The sequence below is a fragment of the Podarcis bocagei genome (assembly GCF_964188305.1).
Source record: "Podarcis bocagei genome assembly, chromosome: 4".
Lineage (NCBI taxonomy): Eukaryota > Metazoa > Chordata > Lepidosauria > Squamata > Lacertidae > Podarcis > Podarcis bocagei.
The window spans coordinates 87,972,227-87,989,765 of NC_138128.1; the positions used below are offsets into that span (position 1 = coordinate 87,972,227).

Sequence of the window (17,539 nt, forward strand, 5' to 3'; positions counted from 1 at the left end):
GGAGAGGGAGGGCTCCAGAGGGATTCCGGAGAGCGTCCCGGGAGGGAGAGAAGCAGCACATCTTCTGGGGAAGGAAATCAGCGTAACACCAGTGGAGAAGGGGGGCAGATGGGGGAATCGGCGAGGTGGCTCCAAGACTCCTCGCCGGGAACCAGTGGGGAGAGCACGGGTCCTCCGATGCCCACACCCTTCCTGCGCAGAAGGCTTCCACGCAGGGAAGCTAGGCGGAGACTAGGCATCAAAGAGCTTCTTTGCTGGAAGAAGTTCAAGAAACGCCCACTAACAGATTCTGCCAGCGATTGAGACAGTCACGGGCCCGCGGCTGTCCAGACAGAAAGGGTTCATTCAGGCAACCAGCCAAGGGTGGCGTTGATTTACACACAAGCAACCCCTAGAACCATTACAGGTACTCTCATTTTGACTCAAGAAAATCACCATTTTATAGTTCAAATCAGGGAAAATAAATACAATAAATGGACAAAGTACAAAGATTCACAAAATGTTTAGGGGTATGTGTACCCCTGTGTTCCCCCAGAAAAAGCACTACATAACGGTAAAAGGTAAAGGTAAAGGACCCCTGGATGGTTAAGTCCAGTCAAAGGTAACTATGGGGTTACGGCGCTCATCTCACTTTCAGGATGAGGGAGCCAGCATTTGTCCACAGACAGCTTTCTGGGTCATTGGCCAGCATGACTAAACCGCTTCTAGCACAAGAGGACACCATGATGGAAGCCAGAGTGCACAGAAATGCCATTTACCTTCCCACCACAGTGGTACCTTTTTATCTATTTGCACTGCTGTGCTTTCAAACTGCTAGGTTGGCAGAAGCTGGGACAGAGCAACAGGAGCTCGCCCCATCAAGCAGATTTGAACCTCTGACCTTCCGATTAGCAAGCCCAAAAGGCTCAGTGGTTTAGACGACAGTGCCACCCGCCTCCCTTCAGTCTTATATAGTTGGCACAGCATATTTGCAATTATCATCATCTTTGCTCCTGACACTTTTTAACCAGTTTCCACTGGTTTATCCCAGACATTCACCCACAAAGATACTTATTCGGGAAATGGCGGGTGTGGTATTGCTAAGTGTTCTGCCATGTTAACCTTTGCTCAAAATACATGGTATGAATCAGTGTGATATCACTGGGCAGCTGTGGGAAATATAAAACCTAATGTAGGAAGATTACCAGGTTAATGCGCCAGATTGATGGGATAGAAAGGACTGACAAAACCCGGGACCAGGAGGAAGAGACGCTGGATGAAGATTGGAAGAAAATTTGGGGGGAAAAATTATTAGGATTGCCTTATAAAATTAATGAATGTTAGAAAAATGTTGGAACGAAATTATTTGGCTTTAGCAAAAATGTTAAAAGAATTATGTAAGAATATGGTTATGAGAAATTGGTATAAATAAGATGTAAGTTTTAAGTTTTAGGGTTCTTTATAGTAAAATAAGGTTAAAATAGACTAAGGTAATGTAATGACAGAATATTATGAAAAATGGAAAGGATTTGCTGTGATAATTAACAACTAGGATACAAAAAAAGGGAGGAGTGAGGAGGTCAATGAAAGAAGGTAATGACAGTTAAGAATTTGAGAATATTGGATTTGTTTTTAAAATTCTGTGGCTTATTTTTGTTTTTTGATTGTGCTCTGTTATCTGTTTTGTTGTTATTTTTTGATTTTGATTTTTACCAATTTGTATTGTTTGATTGTGGTTTGTTTTTCTTTTGTTCTTTCTCTTTCTTTTTTTTCCTTGGTTTTTCCTGTAATTTTAAAAATCTTAATAAATATCATTTTTTAAAAAAAGGAATCTCTTCTGAAAGTATTTTTCTACCCATTAGCACCAGTGTATTATCATCGACAACTTGTCACTATATCCCTCCCCTCACTCTCTGGTATCAGTTATCCTTTCATGTTTCTACAACCTTTGTGCATCTTTACTGAAAACTCATTTCTTATGAAAATAATAATTTTATACTTTGAACAAACATCACAGTCACATGTGATTTCCTATTTAGCTTACTGTATTGGTTGTAATAATAATAATAAACCTTTATTGCATTAGCATACAGCCATAGCAAAATAAGACAAAAATACTAGAGACAAGCAAGCAAACAAAATTCAAAGAGATATTACTGGCGTAATGACATTTAAATTACCCTAAGACAATAATGTAAAGATTTAGTTGCCAGCGCCAAGAATCTAAAGTGCGGATGTATATAAAACATAAAATGGCCCCAAAATAGGCTCGGAACATTGGGTTGAAAAAGTAATAAAAGAATTAAAACAGGTCCAGGTCTAGGACTCACTACCCAGTCAGAGTAGCCCTGAGTTTCAGAGCCTGCACTATAAAGATTGCCACCCCACGTGAAATTTGGGGATTTGCGTCCACAAGAAGCGATTTCAAACAGTCTTCCTTAGATGTAATGGTGGACGGGATCAAGAGGAGGAGCTTAGATCTTATTGGCTCATAAATAGGGCAGTAGAAAAAGAAATGTATGAAGTCCTCTTCTTTGTGCATCATATTTGATGAAGACTCCCTTTTGCTCCTCCTCTTCTGCTTTACTAATAAGATGCTGAGTTGCATGCTCATTTCTCTAGCCTGAAATAGGACATGCCCAGTGCTAGATCCAGTCAATTAATGAGGTCATGTATCCATAGCAGTGACCGTGGTACTTCTGCAGCAGCACAACTGGACGCCTTTGTCTGTCCCAGCTGCAACCAAACATGTCTCTCCTGTATCTGTTTCTCCAGCCACAACAGATGCTGTAACTCTCCAACAGTTTGACTTTCTCCTCTGAAGGTGCAGTCTTCCATCGTCTCCTGAGATAGACAGATGCCAACTTAGTGGTGTGTAGACCACCTAGCTTTTTTTATGTTGTTCGGATGCCTGATTATCGTCTTCCAAAGCAATTACTCTATTCAGAACTTAAAAATGGAAAGCGTAATGCGTAATGCTGGTGGTCAGCAAAAGAGGTTCAAAGACTCTCTCAAGGCAAATCTAAAAAAAAAAGTAGTATAAACACTGACAACTGGGAAACACTGGCCTGCGAGCGCTCCAATTGGAGAACAGCCTTTACCAAAGGTGTCATGGACTTTGAAGATGCTCAAACTCAAGATGAAAGGGAGAAACATGCTAAGGCATGCTTGGCAAACCCTCACCGTGATCAACTCCCACCCAAAAACCTATGACCCCGCAGTGGAAGGACGTGTGGATCCATAATTGGCCTCCGCAGTCACTTACGGACTCACTGTTAAAACCGTGTTTATGGAGGACAATCTTACTCGGATATGAGTGATAGAAGGAGAAGGAGAGGGAGAAGGAGAGGGAGAAGAAGAAGAATGTAGACGGCCCTGGGTTCAAGTGCTAGTGTCTCCAGTTAAAGCATCTCCGGTACCACGGCTGGGAAAAACCAGGCATTACTAGACAGAGAACAACAATATTGTGCAGTAGCTGTTGGCAAGGGCATCGCCTGACCTCCCATTGCCCATGTTCTGCAGTTTACCAGGAGGTAGACAGGGAAGGGTGAGGTGGCAGCAAGGTCAGCATGGTGCAAACACCCCAGTGGGAGTGCCAGATTGGCTCCACCAAGACATTTTCATCACACTGACCTCGCCATTCCCCCTCTACCTCTCAGTAAGCAGCAGCAACCTGGCTGCCAGGTCAGGTAAGCGCCTCATCCTGCTGGCTGCTGATTCTGGACAGATGGACCAATAGTTAGACTCACTTAAGGTAGCTTCCTACATTGCCAATTGCTTCTGTGTATAGCAATTATGAGACAACCACTTAGAATCTTCCCTCCAATCAAGCATGGTGGCTCTGTTGAATTAAAGAGGCTCACTGTGATTTTGAATTTTATCATATGCTCCGTGAGATTCAGCCGTTTGGTATGCATATGCTCCCGTCCACATGGAGGTAATGCTAAACGACAGATTGAAGTAAACCAAAGGGGTCAACGTTAACATGATTATGAAAAAGCAAGTCTGCAATGGAAATTTGGCGAGCGCGTTTCTACATTTATTGTTCATTAATGGAGCTGGACTGACATCTCAATAAACCTACATCCTTCCTTACGTCTACAAAACGAGGATTTCCTTTCAGGCTGCTTTGAAGCTTATTGCCAATATGTTTCAACCTTCATGGACCAACCACCGTTAAGAATGGGAGAAGAGCATTAATGGGTCGGATCCAGAGTCAGTGCAGTTGCCGACGGCAGCCACTTCCAGATGCTTTAGTTGCAAAAGTTTAGTGGAAGTGTATAAAAAACAAAGGGCATTAGTAGAAAACTACAGATTTGCTGGACCATAAAGCTGGACCATAAAGAAGGCTGATCGCCAAAGAATTGATGCTTTTGAATTCTGGTGCTGGAGGAGACTCTTGAGAGACCCATGCTGCAAGAAGATCAAACCTATCCATTCTGAAGGAAATCAGCCCTGAGTGCTCACTGGAAGGACAGATCCTAAAGCTGAGGCTCCAGTACTTTGGCCACCTCATGAGAAGAGAAGACTCCCTGGAAAAGAACCTGATGTTGGGAAAGATGGAGGGCACAAGGAGAAGGGAACGACAGAGGACGAGATGATTGGATAGTGTTCTTGAAGCTACCAGCATGAGTTTGACCGAACTGCGGGAGGCAGTGGAAGACAGGAGTGCCTGGCGTTCTCTGGTCCATGGGGTCACGAAGAGTCAGACACGACTAAACAACTAAACAACAACAACAATAAACAACAATGGGCATTAGTAGAAAACTACAGATTTGCACCCCCTTCATGGATCACTGCCATGCCATGGCGAAGGGGTGTGAATAACTCAGAGAAGCTATGAGCTATGCCGTGCAGGGCCACCCAAGATGGACAGGTCATAGTGGAGAGTTTTGACCAAACGTGATCCACCTGGAGCAGGAACCGGCAAGCCACTCCAGTATCCCTGCCAAGAAAACTCCATGGACAAAGACAACATAGGACGAGATGGTTGGACAGTGTTCTCAAAGCTACAAGCATGAGTCTGACCAAACTGCGGGAGGAAGTGGAAGACAGGAGTGCCTGGCGTGCTCTGGTCCATGGGGTCACGAAGAGTTGGACACGACTAAACGACTAAACAACAACAACAACAGATTTGCACAGAGCACTTCGGACAACAGCAGCCTTATGTAGAAGGGAAAGTCTCGGCAAATGTGGGACATCTTTGGCCATAACATAATTGGCTCAAAAAGCGCCTCTGCTCAATCCACCCCAATGATCTCTGGGGCAAACCTGCAAGGAAAACTCAATGGCTGAAGACAGGTGTACATTTTTCTCAGTGGGGTGAGTGCAATGGCACTATCTGGTCTTTTCAATCTCTGAGTCATCAGGATACTTGGCAAGGTGTGAGATGAAGTGACCCGAAGCAGAGGACCAGTAGCAACTGGTGGCAAGGGGCAGGTCTCAGATAACAGAGAGAGCCGGTTCCAAGCAGCTGGTTGGTTGCAAATATTGTGGGACTTGGGAGAGCTCCCAGAAACAACAAAAGTTCATCAAAGTCCATCTAACTTATATCTCTTATATATCCTTATATATCCTTATATCTCCAAGGAGGGCACGGGAATTAGAACCCTTCTCCTCAGGGAAAGTTATCAGGAATTTAGAGGAGAAAAGTATGCCATTGAAGCCCAATCCATTTTAAGCCTGGAGCATATATATGTATATATTTATGCCAGATTTTGCAGAGAAAGAATGTGAAGAAATTGAATACTCTTTAAGCCCCGGGTTTAACAGTTGAGTTTGCTGACAATGCCAACCTATCTTAATCCAGCTAGTTCAATCTAGACCTTTCCATGTTTACTCCATGAACTATGATTCACAGTTTATTTATTATTCTAATTATTTTATTCTTTAAGGATGGTAGCCCACCATTCTTATTTAAACAAAACTCAGAGCAGTTTTCTAAACTTATCGGAGTGATAGTGAACACATGGCTTCATTCATTGGTAATGAAATAATTTCTTGTTAACATTGCTGTGAATATGTAAGGCTGAACAAAGTTGAAAATAATATTATGAACACAAGAACCATTTTGAAAAATGCTCACTGATTCACAAAAAAGATAGAAAAATTAGGCCATTGAATTTGTACCCATGCAGTTTTTTTGAAAAGTAAGGCAGTAAACTTCTGTAAAATAAATGCCAAATATACCAGAAAATTATTAAAATAATCATACATAACCAGACAAACAACACCATCCACATTCCAAAATATGTATCTTTGGTTATCGTGAAGTAAAATATATATATATTGTTTGCGTGTACATCATATATTCTTTTCACTCAATGCAATTGCCAGCCGAGGCAGCCATTTCAAAATGACATCTCAATCATGAATTATATGTTGGCAGAATGGGGGATAATGTAGGCTTGTCATATGTCTGGAATTTCCTGGACATATGGGAAGCCTGCATTATCCCCCATCCTGCCAATTTCCTAGACATATGCGGAATACTGCAGTCGGAAACAGTGTCCAGGCAGAAATCGGGAAAATGTCCGGGAAAATCCAGGTGTATAGTCAATAGAGGGATGCTGCTGGCCAGTTTTCTGCTATACTTTAGAACCACCACTTCTGATGGCTAGAGGGTGGTGTTGCAGCTATCAGGTCAACAGAGATCAGGAGACTCAAGGGACCAGTAGGATCCCACAAGACCAATTTTATATGCTGACTCTGGCCCAGCTCTTTAGGCTGAGCTTCTCTTTGACTGCCCATCCTTGCTTGCCTCCAGGCCACCAGTATTGACAGAATAATATTAGAAGTTGCAATAATTAACATGGTTTGAGGAAAGGGGGAAAAACAGATTTAGTTTGCTCAATTTTCCCTCTTGCCTGTAGTGTTGCAAACCATCTTCCTTCACTGCCTCGATTTCTCCTGCATGCAGATTAATAGCAACTGGGGGGGGGCAGGGGGGACGCCGACCTTTTGCCCTTCCTATAGCTGCAGCCAGTTTCTCCTTGCTGCTAACAAAATATGAATGAATGATGGGCATTTTCTCCTCTCACTTTACTAAATCAAACTGAACACTTCTGACACCGCAGCTGGATAAGCCGTAACTAAATCATCTTCCTTAGCGGGAGGAAAGGCGTGTTGTAAACAAAGCATACTTCCTGGGAAACCACCAAGATTGCTTCCTTGTCGTCTCTTGTTTTGGTAAGTCATTACCCTTAACTGGCGACCTGTTCCAAATTTGCAACTGTATGCAGAGGTGGATGAATTACAAGCCTTCTGTGAGTAGACAACAGATGTGGGAAACAGTCTTGACATGGTCTCCCTTGGAAGTGAGGCTTCAGGAGTAAGGCCTGCCATCCACTCCTTTTGCTGCCCTCACCAGGGCCGGATTTAGGTTTGATGAGGCCCTAAGCTACTGTAGGTTATGGGGCCCTTTATATGTCCAGCTGTCCTTTGTCAACAACAAATTTTTGCTGTTTTTTGTGTTGAATATATGCTATATGGTAATTTATGGACCTAATAGGTATCAAAAGCCATTTGCACATAACAAATAGGAGCCTGCACAACCCAAAACACTGTTGCTGTATGTAGGTTTTATTTTATTTGTTTTTTATTTCATATTTTGAAACTGTACATCCAGGTTTGTTTTTTCTTTAATTTTTTTTGGGGGGGGCCTCCAGGAGAATGGGGCTCTAAGCTATAGCTTTATTCAGCTTATACGTGAATCCGGCACTGGCCCTCACAGTTTGATTTTCTGTTTTTTTTAAAAAAAATGTAATTACAACACTGTTGCTTTTAGATACAAGGAACAAGTGTTTTGTTTTTAAACAGGTGACTCATAAAACGAACAAACATCCCATATAGGAAAAGTTATATTGTCGTAAAAGTTCCACGGGTTGTCATGAAAGTTAATTTCTGGGGTGCCCCCAGGCAAGGGAGCTCAAGCATGTATGCAATGCAATAACTCAAGGTTTATTCCAAGACCAGCTCTGCAAGCTGAGGAACTAAGGCAGTTAGGCAGCAGAAACACTAGGTAAATACATTCAAAATTAGAAGGTTGTCGGACAGGGAACTTGGAAGGGAGATGGAAAGGCATGGCACAGTGACCAAGCTTCTGCAAGATATTCATGTTGATGTTCTAGCAAGAACGGTGGCAGGCAAGTCTGAGAGAGGCTAAATCTTACTGCTCCTGCTCCTTAATCCAACCAGGTGTCAGGGAATCTGAGCCTCCTCCTTCGCAGCAGGTTGCCAATAATGGAAATACAAGAAGCTCTTACCAAGGTATTTTATCCAATATTCACAGAGAGAGATGCAGGATGCCGTCTCTAGGATAATGGCGTTGCTCCGAGTAATCTCCCCTCCACCACTTTACTCTCAGTCATCAGTAGCTCCACCCCTTTTGTGGTGGCTGTGTAAGGCCTTATGTCTACAGTGGTACCTCAGGTTAAGTACTTAATTCGTTCCGGGGTCCGTTCTTAACCTGAAACTGTTCTTAACCTGAAGCACCACTTTAGCTAATGGGGCCTCCCGCTGCTGCCGTGCTACCGGAGCACGATTTCTCTTCTCATCCTGAAGCAAAGTTCTTAACCTGAAGCACTATTTAGGGGTTAGTGGAGTCTGTAACCTGAAGCGTATGTAACCTGAGGTACCACTGTATTCGCTTTCTGCTTTCCTGCTTTCACTGCCCTCCTGGTCCTAGGAGAAGGGGGGTCTGGAATGCTTTCTAATGAGAAAGCTGTTCTGTCAGTCAGCTGTTCTGACTGCTGCTCCCCACTCCCCTTCTTCCAAGCTTTGTCCTACTTCTGTCTCAGAGTCATGACCTTCTGCAAACCACCGTTGTAAATCTACACTGTCTTCCTCCTTTTGGGAAGGTTCAGGAGAAGGGGGGGGGCGGTCTCCACCATTCCTCTTCAGTCCAGTCCCTGACACCAGGTTACCATCTGCCCTCCTAGTAGTCCAGTATGAATCCTGCCTGGCAGATGTCTATCCATTCACCAACATGATTCAGTAACTACGACAGTGGATCTGATAGATTACAGATAGTCCAGTTAGGATCACGAAGTCTGGAGGAAGGACCATAGCAGGATTAGGGATGCCAGAGAATTCCAATGAAAACAGGGAGCAGAAATTGCCCATTGTTATGTACTAAGTTTGGATCCTAGAACAATAGGCAGGTAGGATTCTAGAACGCAACAACCTGATTGGCCTGCAGGAGCAGCCCAATCAGGCTTCAGGAGGGATGCAGAATCAGCCAATCAGACGGGACCCATCGTGTAAATAATGTATATAAAGCCAGAGGTTGGGGGGGATTCATCCACTGTTTTACGAGCTGCAATAAAGATTATATTTCACCCATGTTTTCTTATTTGTCCCATGTCTGGAATAGAAATCAATTCATCAATACAATCAGTATTCACTGTTGTTGTTTTCAGTCTGCAAATGATATCATGGAACCATATAATTGTAGAGTTAAAAAGGACCCTGGGGTTCATTTAGTGTAGAGTTTTCTAAACTGTGTGTCGTGACATGTTAGTGTGTCGGCTGCAGTGTGTAGGTGTGTGATGTAATATGTGTCCATATTTTTTATAAGGGGTCAGTTTAACCTCTGGTTTGCTCGTAAAACTGAATTACTGTGTCACGAAATGATGCAAAACTGAATTACTGGGTTGCGAAATGATGCATGTGTTAAAAGTGTGTCACCAACATGAAAAATTTGGAAAGCTCTGATCTAGTCCAATGCCCTGAAATGCAGGAATATGCAGCTGTCCCATCCAAGGATTGAACGAACCTGCAAACTTGGCGTTATCAGCACCACGCTCTAAGCAACTGAGCTAGCCCCACCGTCCTTTGCACGGCATTTCCTTTGCACTGAAATGAACGGGGTAGAATAACATAATGACTATGCAACTTACATAATTGACATCGTTTTGCCACAGTGGACAGTGAGACAGAAAATGTAGTTTGGGGCATAAGATTCACTGCGGCGCTCACTGCAGTGCCCATGGGGCAGAATGGAGAATGTTGCTTTACTACACTTCTACTTAGGGCACAATTGTCTGATTCCTCTTGCCTGGCTTGTCCTGCATCCAGTACCACACATCTACCTGCTCTGAATGCTGTCAAAACGGGATGCATGAATGATGTGACCCGAACCCCACTTTGCAGCCCCACACCTCCCTTAGTCCATTGCTGGTTTGGGAGAAAAGACACTTGAAGCAGCAGAGCACAGGAAGGTTAATACAGTGGTACCTCGGGTTAAGAGAAGAAGAAGAAGAGTTTGGATTTGATATCCCGATTTATCACTACCCGAAGGATTCTCAAAGCGGCTAACATTCTCCTTTCCCTTCCTCCCCCACAACAAACACTCTGTGAGGTGAGTGGGGCTGAGAGACTTCAAAGAAGTGTGACTAGCCCAAGGTCACCCAGCAGCTGCATGTGGAGGAGCAGAGACGTGAACCCGGTTCACCAGATTATGAGTCTGCCGCTCTTAACCACTACACCACACTGGCTCTCAAGTAAGTACTTAAGTACTTAATTCGTTCTGGAGGTCTGTTCTTAACCTAAAACTGTTCCTAACCTGAAGCACCACTTTAGCTAATGGGGCCTCCTGCTGCTGCTACACCGCCGAAGCACGATTTCTGTTCTCATCCTGAAGCAAAGTTCTTAACCTGAAGCACTATTTCTGGGTTAGCAGAGTGTGTAACCTGAAGCGTATGTAACCCGAGGTACCACTGTATAAGGCAGCTGAGGAGGGTGTTTCTATTCTCCATCGCCACCCAACCACCCCATCCTACACTTTGTACGTAAATAGAGTGGACCCTTCAGCAGGCAAATGTGTTTGCCCCCCCCCCCCCCATGGCTGGCTCAGCTCTCAGAAGCATCAGACCCACAGCTTTTGGGTATGAAAATCACTGGCCTAGCACAATGAATTAATTGCTGCTACAGTGCAAATTTCAACAGCAGCATATGGCTGCAGAAGGAATGTTTGCTGCAGTTCGGAGGGGGGACTTTGAGGAGGCTATATTTCTGTCTGTAAAAAAAATAAAATAGAATGCCCCCCCCTTTTGATTTCAGAGTGAAAGAACCAGGAGTTAGCCAATATAAAATTAACGTGATATATCATGCAGCAGAAGGATTCAAGCACATAGTTTATGGTGATAAATGATTTTCCATGACAGCAAAAATATGACAATGAAAGGAAGACAAATGCATTTCCTGGATTGACTCAGTAATTCTGATTAGGTTGCCTTTCCTGTAAAGGATTATGTAGGACAAGCTGACATGATCACCTGGAATTACCTAATCCAATAGGCATTACGTGTGACAGATAAAACATCTGTTTAAAGAAAATAAAGTGCACTTAGCCATGGGGCTCAGGATGCTGACCAAAACCAGATCAAATAAAAGGCATAGAGTTTCCCCGGCAAAGACACTGTCGAGAACTTGCAAACAATTTATAGTCCAACAAAGCCATGCCTTTGCCATCCATTTCAACTCCTATTGATTAGCAAGCTGCAGCTCACTTGACCAAGCTAATTGTACAACCCACTGAAGGAGGACTGTGAATGAGATTTAAAGCGGAGTCACTCCAAGAAGGGGAGGGCTGTAACAAAAGAGACCGTTCCAAATAAACGCTGGGAAGAAGTAAACGTAAATTGCTCAGAGGCAGCCCTAGGCAAAGTAGAGCCACACTTACAAAGCTCTCTCAGATGCGCACCGTTCATGTCATTCGCTGCAATCCCAAGCATATGTCCTAGGAAGGCAAGTCCTGTTGAATTCAGAGGGACTTAATTTTCTAAAATATATATTTTTAGTAAAGATTTCTTAATTTACAAAAATTGTCTCTTTTTTCAAGTTGTGTTTTCTACAGATCAGTTTCATTTGTTGTGAGACAAAAAACATCTTTAGATGCGGCCACGATAGCCAACTATCGCCCAGTCTCAAATCTTCCATTCTTGGGCAAGGTGATTGAGCGAGTGGTTGCTGAACAACTCCAGGCATGCCTGGAAGAAGCGGACCATTTGGATCCCTTCCAGTCAGGATTCAGGCCTCATCATGGGACTGAAACTGCCTTGGTCGCACTGGTTGATGATCTCCGGCGGGCTAGGGACAAAGGTGAGAGCTGTTTCCTAGTTCTGCTGGATCTCTCAGCGGCGTTTGATACCATCGACCATAACATCCTTCTGGACCGTCTTGAGGGGCTGGGAGCTGGGGGTACTGTTATACAGTGGTTCTGCTCCTTCCTCCTGGGCTGTGTTCAGAAAGTGGTGGTGGGGGATGAGTGTTCAGACCCCTGGGCTCTCACTTGTGGGGTGGCTCAGGGTTCCGTCCTCTCCCCCATGCTTTTCAACATCTACATGAAGCCGCTGGGAGAGATCATCAGGGGATTTGGGCTGGGTGTTCATCAGTATGCGGATGATACCCAGCTCTACCTCTCTTTCAAATCAGAACCAGTGAAGGCAGTGAAGGTTCTGTGTGAGTGCCTGGAGGCGGTTGGAGGTTGGATGGCAGCTAACAGATTGAAGTTGAATCCTGACAAGACAGAAGTACTGTTTTTGGGGGACAGGAGGCGGGCAGGTGTGGAGGATTCCCTGGTCCTGAATGGGCTAACTGTGCCCCTGAAGGACCAGGTGCGCAGCCTGGGAGTCATTTTGGACTCACAGCTGTCCATGGAGGCACAGGTCAAATCTGTGTCCAGGGCAGCTGTTTACCAGCTCCATCTGGTACGCAGGCTGAGACCCTATCTGCCTGCGGACTGCCTCGCCAGAGTGGTGCATGCTCTGGTTATCTCCCGCTTGGATTACTGCAATGCGCTCTACATGGGGCTACCTTTGAAGGTGACCCAGAAACTACAACTAATCCAGAACGCGGCAGCTAGACTGGTGATTGGGAGCGGCCGCAGAGACCACATAACACCGGTCTTGAAAGACCTACATTGGCTCCCAGTACGTTTCCGAGCACAATTCAAAGTGTTGGTGCTGACCTTTAAAGCCCTAAACGGCCTTGGTCCAGTATATCTGAAGGAGCGTCTCCACCCCTATCGTTCTACCCAGACACTGAGGTCCAGCACCGAGGGCCTTCTGGCGGTTCCCTCACTGCGAGAAGCCAAGTTACAGGGAACCAGGCAGAGGGCCTTCTTGGTAGTGGCGCCTTCCCTGTGGAACACCCTCCCACCAGATGTCAAAGAGAACAACAACTACCATGCTTTCAGAAGACATCTGAAGGCAGCCCTGTTTCAGGAAGCTTTTAATGTTTGATGTATTATAGTATTTTAATATTCTTTTGGAAGCCGCCCAGAGTGGCTGGGGAAGCCCAGCCAGATGGGCAGGGTATAAATAATAAATTATTATTATTATTATTATTATTATTATTATTATTATTATTATTAATAATGTTGCATACAGTGTTAGGTTAGGAAGAAAAGAAGGGGAAAGATGGGAAGGGGGGAATGGTGAATGGTGTCGAGTGGCAATATTCCTCTTCTGCTTAGTGTATGTGTGGGGTTTTGTGTCATTGTCACGTGTGGGTTCTCTTAATATTCGCTTGTTGTATTTCCTTGGTGGTGAGAGAGGTTGGGAGTGGCGTAGGGTGTGGTTGGTTGTCTTTGGTTGGCTGTAGTGAGATTTGTTTTTGTGTGTGAGTGGGGTATGTGTGTGTGTGTGTGTGTGTTTTTGGATCAGGTTAGCCAGATTGATTTGTCTGCTGTTGGCGGATTCTTGTTCTTCTCTTGTTGGGCTGTTATGTATGTGATAAAGGGGAACCATACGGGGATGAAGGCGTCTTCTATTTGGAGGGACTTACTTTTGAGTAGGATTGGGAGAGAAACTCAATTCCGTTCACATTTAAATGTGAACTTATCAAATTTTCACTTTCTGAAATATTACACAGACCGAAACACAGCCGTCCTTTGAAATTCACGTTTCTCTGAATTTTGCAGTGCAGTTCTCCTGCCAAACAATGTGTACAAAGAGGTATATACCAGGATGAATGCATATATTAGTGAAAATAACACAAGGATGCATTACAGTCAGCGAAATGGCTTTGCAAAAATGTACATAGGAAGGGAAATTGCAGACTACAATGTGCCTATGCCATGGGTAGACAAACTAAGGCCCGGGGGCTGTATCCAGCCCAATTGCCTTCTAAATCCAGCCCACGGACGGTCCGGGAATCAGTGTATTTTTACACAAGTAAATGTGTCCTTTTTAAAAAAATGCATCTCTGGGTTATTTGTGGGCTCTGCCTGGTGTTTTTACATGAGTAGAATGTGTGCTTTTATTTAAAATGCATCTCTGGGTTATTTGTGGGGCATAGGAATTCGTTCATATTTCCCCCCCCCAAATATAGTCCGCCCCCCCACAAGGTCTGAGGGACAGTGGACTGGCCCCCTGCTGAAAAAGTTTGCTGACCCCTGGCCTATGCAGATAAATTTGCACTAAAAGGCAGACGAATTTTCACACAGACTTTTAAAAAGATGTATCACAAACTGTTATGAAAATGTGGAGAAATGAGCATTTTAATTGTTATAATCTACAGGTCAGTTATTATTGTCACATATCAACAGACAAATATCTAATATTGAAGTATGATATAATATACTAATGAAACTAATGATAATGATAATGATAATGATAATGATAATTTGTACCACACCCATCTGACTGGGTTGCCTCATCCACTCTGTGTGGCTTCCACATACAAAAACACAAGAGAACATTACATACTAAAAACTTCCTGATACAGGGCTGTCTTCAGATGTCTACAGAAGATCATATATTTATCTCTTTGACACCTGACAGGAGGGCATTCCACAGGGTGGGTGCCACTACTGAGAAGGCCCTCTGCCTGGTTCCCTATATTTCACTTCTCACAATGAGGGACCCACCAGAAGGCCCTCAGAGCCTCAGTTTCTGGGCTGAATGATGTGGGTAGAGATGCTCCTTCAGGTATACAGCACTGAAGCCATTTAGGGCTTTAAAGGTTAAACAATCAGCATCTGCACATATCTGAATATTTGCAGAAAGACTGCCTCAGTTTTACAGACAGGAAATTAAGGGATTTGGAGGTGGGAGAAAAATTAAATGAATTTGTTAGACACTTAAAACAATACACCACTTGAAACAGTCACGGCTTCCCTCAAATAAACCTGGGAAGGGTAGTTTGTTAAAGGTGCTGAGTTGCTAGGAGACCTTTATTTCCCTCACAGAGCTAGAATTCTCACAGTGGTTTAACAGTTAATCCCTCTTTTCCCATGGAACTCTGTGAACTGTGACTCTGCGAGGGGAAAAGGCACCTCCTAGGACCCTTAACAAACAACATTTCCCAGGATTCTTTGGGGAAAGTCACGATTGTTTAAAGAGTGGTACAGTGCTGCTTTAAATCTGTAGGACAGATGGCGCCATAGTTGACTGGAAGTTCTTGCACAACAAGTCTACTTCCAAAAAGGTAGGCTTTTTTGTGGGATAATACTTGCTCTGATAGGGACGCAGGTGGCGCTGTGGGTTAAACCACAGAGCCTAGGACTTGCTGATCAGAAGGTTGGCGGTTCAAATCCCTGCAATGGGGTGAGCTCCCGTTGCTCGATCCCTGCTCCTGCCAACCTAGCAGTTCGAAAGCACATCAAAGTGCAAGTAGATAAATAGGTACCACTCCAGCAGGAAGGTAAACGGTGTTTCCATACACTGCTCTGGTTCGCCAGAAGCAGCTTGGTCATGCTGGCCACATGACCCAGAAGCTGTTCGTCGGCTCCCTCGGCCAATAAAGCGAGATGAGCACCGCAACCCCAGAGTTGGTCACGACTGGACCTAATGGTCAGGGGTCTCTTTACCTTTACCTTTTTACTTGCTCTGATGCAACGTCATCTAACCTCCCCACAAACAAATGAGGGGTGAATCCATAATACAGAGGTGTCTGAAAGCACCTTAACCTCAACACTCTTTAACGGGGTTAGTTCCCACATTCAGTTCCTTAATTTTAAGGCACAATGATTATGTAGAGAAATCATGTGATTGGACACGTACGACAGCTCCTTGAGTTCAGAAGGGCATTGACATCTCTGGCTAACAGAAGAGTGCAATGAATTTCTCACTGCCTCCATCCTTTATCCGGCTGCGGGGTCCTTTCACATTGCTGACATGAGGAAATAATAATAATAATAATAATAATAATAATAATAATAATAATAATAATAATTTATTTATACCCTGCCCATCTGGCTGGGTTTCCCCAGCCACTCGGGGCAGCTCCCAACAGAATTAAAAACCAAACATTAAAAACTTCCCTAAACAGGGTTGCCTTCAGATGTCTTCTAAAAGTCAGATAGTTGCTTATTTCCTTGGCGTCTGATGGGAGGGCGTTATACAGGGTGGGCGCCAATACCGAGAAGGCCCTCTGCCTGGTTCCCTGTAACTTCACTTCTCACAGGGAGGGAACTGCCAGAAGGTCCTCGGAGCTGGACCTCAGCATCCAGACTGAATTCCCAACTGGTGTTTGTATAAGTGTGTGTTGGGGGGGGGGCATTGTCCCATGCTGAGGAGCGGGGTGGAACAAAGCGAAGCTGCACACTATTTATCTGGCTTTGCGGATATTATTGGCCCAGAGATGGAAAGAAGATAAAGTCCCAACCAAACAAGAATGGCAGATTAAGTTGATGGATTATGCTGAAATGGCAAAAATGACCGGAAGAATCAGAAATCAGGAAGTCCAAAATTTTAATAAGGAATGAGGAAAATTTACAATTTATCTTAAAAACCATTGTAAACAGCTAAATCTGTTAGCAGGATTGGAATTACACTTGTAGTTTAATGATGAGTTTTGGACATAAGGGAGATGTAAAAGATTTGGATTATCATAAAAGATGCAGGGAGAAATGATTAACAATAGGACTCACATGGGGAGAAGTCCAAGAGATTCTTTGGAATCTTGTTTTTATGTTGTACGTTGGATATGTGATTGTAAAACATTAATCTGAAAACCAAATAAATAAATTTATATTTTTTTAAAGAAGCTGCACACTGTGTGTGGGTTGAGAGCAGCCAAGCAGATGATGTAAGCAGGGAGACGAGCAGTAAACCAAGTTCAAGATGGGTAAAGGTGTGCGTCTACAAGAGACAAGAGAGGATGATTACTTCAGCAGGAACACTGTAAGTAGACCGGAGAAGCAGGGGAAGAAGGGAGCAAGGAACAAAGGAGGGGGTCACAGCAGTGCCAGATAACCACATTCCCAAGGCTTCTGTTATATTTGGAAGCAGTACAACTCTGAAAAAGATGTTGTGGAGTATCAACCAAGATAAAGCTTCATTCACACACACACATTTCATTTTTATTTATTTTTTTACAATTTGAAACAAACATTTTGCAAACTCGTTGATATCCAATGACTTCCCTTCTTTGCTTTCCATGATTCATTTTACATACCATCCATTCTTGCATATTTTACTATAACCATTCAAGTCAGTTTTCCATTCAAACATTAATTCTACTGCTGAATTTATCTTAATGCCGCCAGCGTTTTCAGTTGTGTATGGTCATTTCCCATACAGTGGTACCTCGGGTTAAGTACTTAATTCGTTCC

General features: G+C 43.8%; 1 long non-coding RNA gene across 1 annotated transcript; it reads left to right on the plus strand.

Moving 5' to 3' along the window:
- Positions 1-14,750: 14,750 nt before the first annotated feature.
- Positions 14,751-17,330, plus strand: LOC308585927. Its single transcript, XR_014007685.1, has 2 exons — positions 14,751-15,411; positions 16,970-17,330. It is a non-coding gene; the product is annotated as an uncharacterized lncRNA (long non-coding RNA).
- The last annotated feature ends 209 nt before the right edge of the window (positions 17,331-17,539 follow it).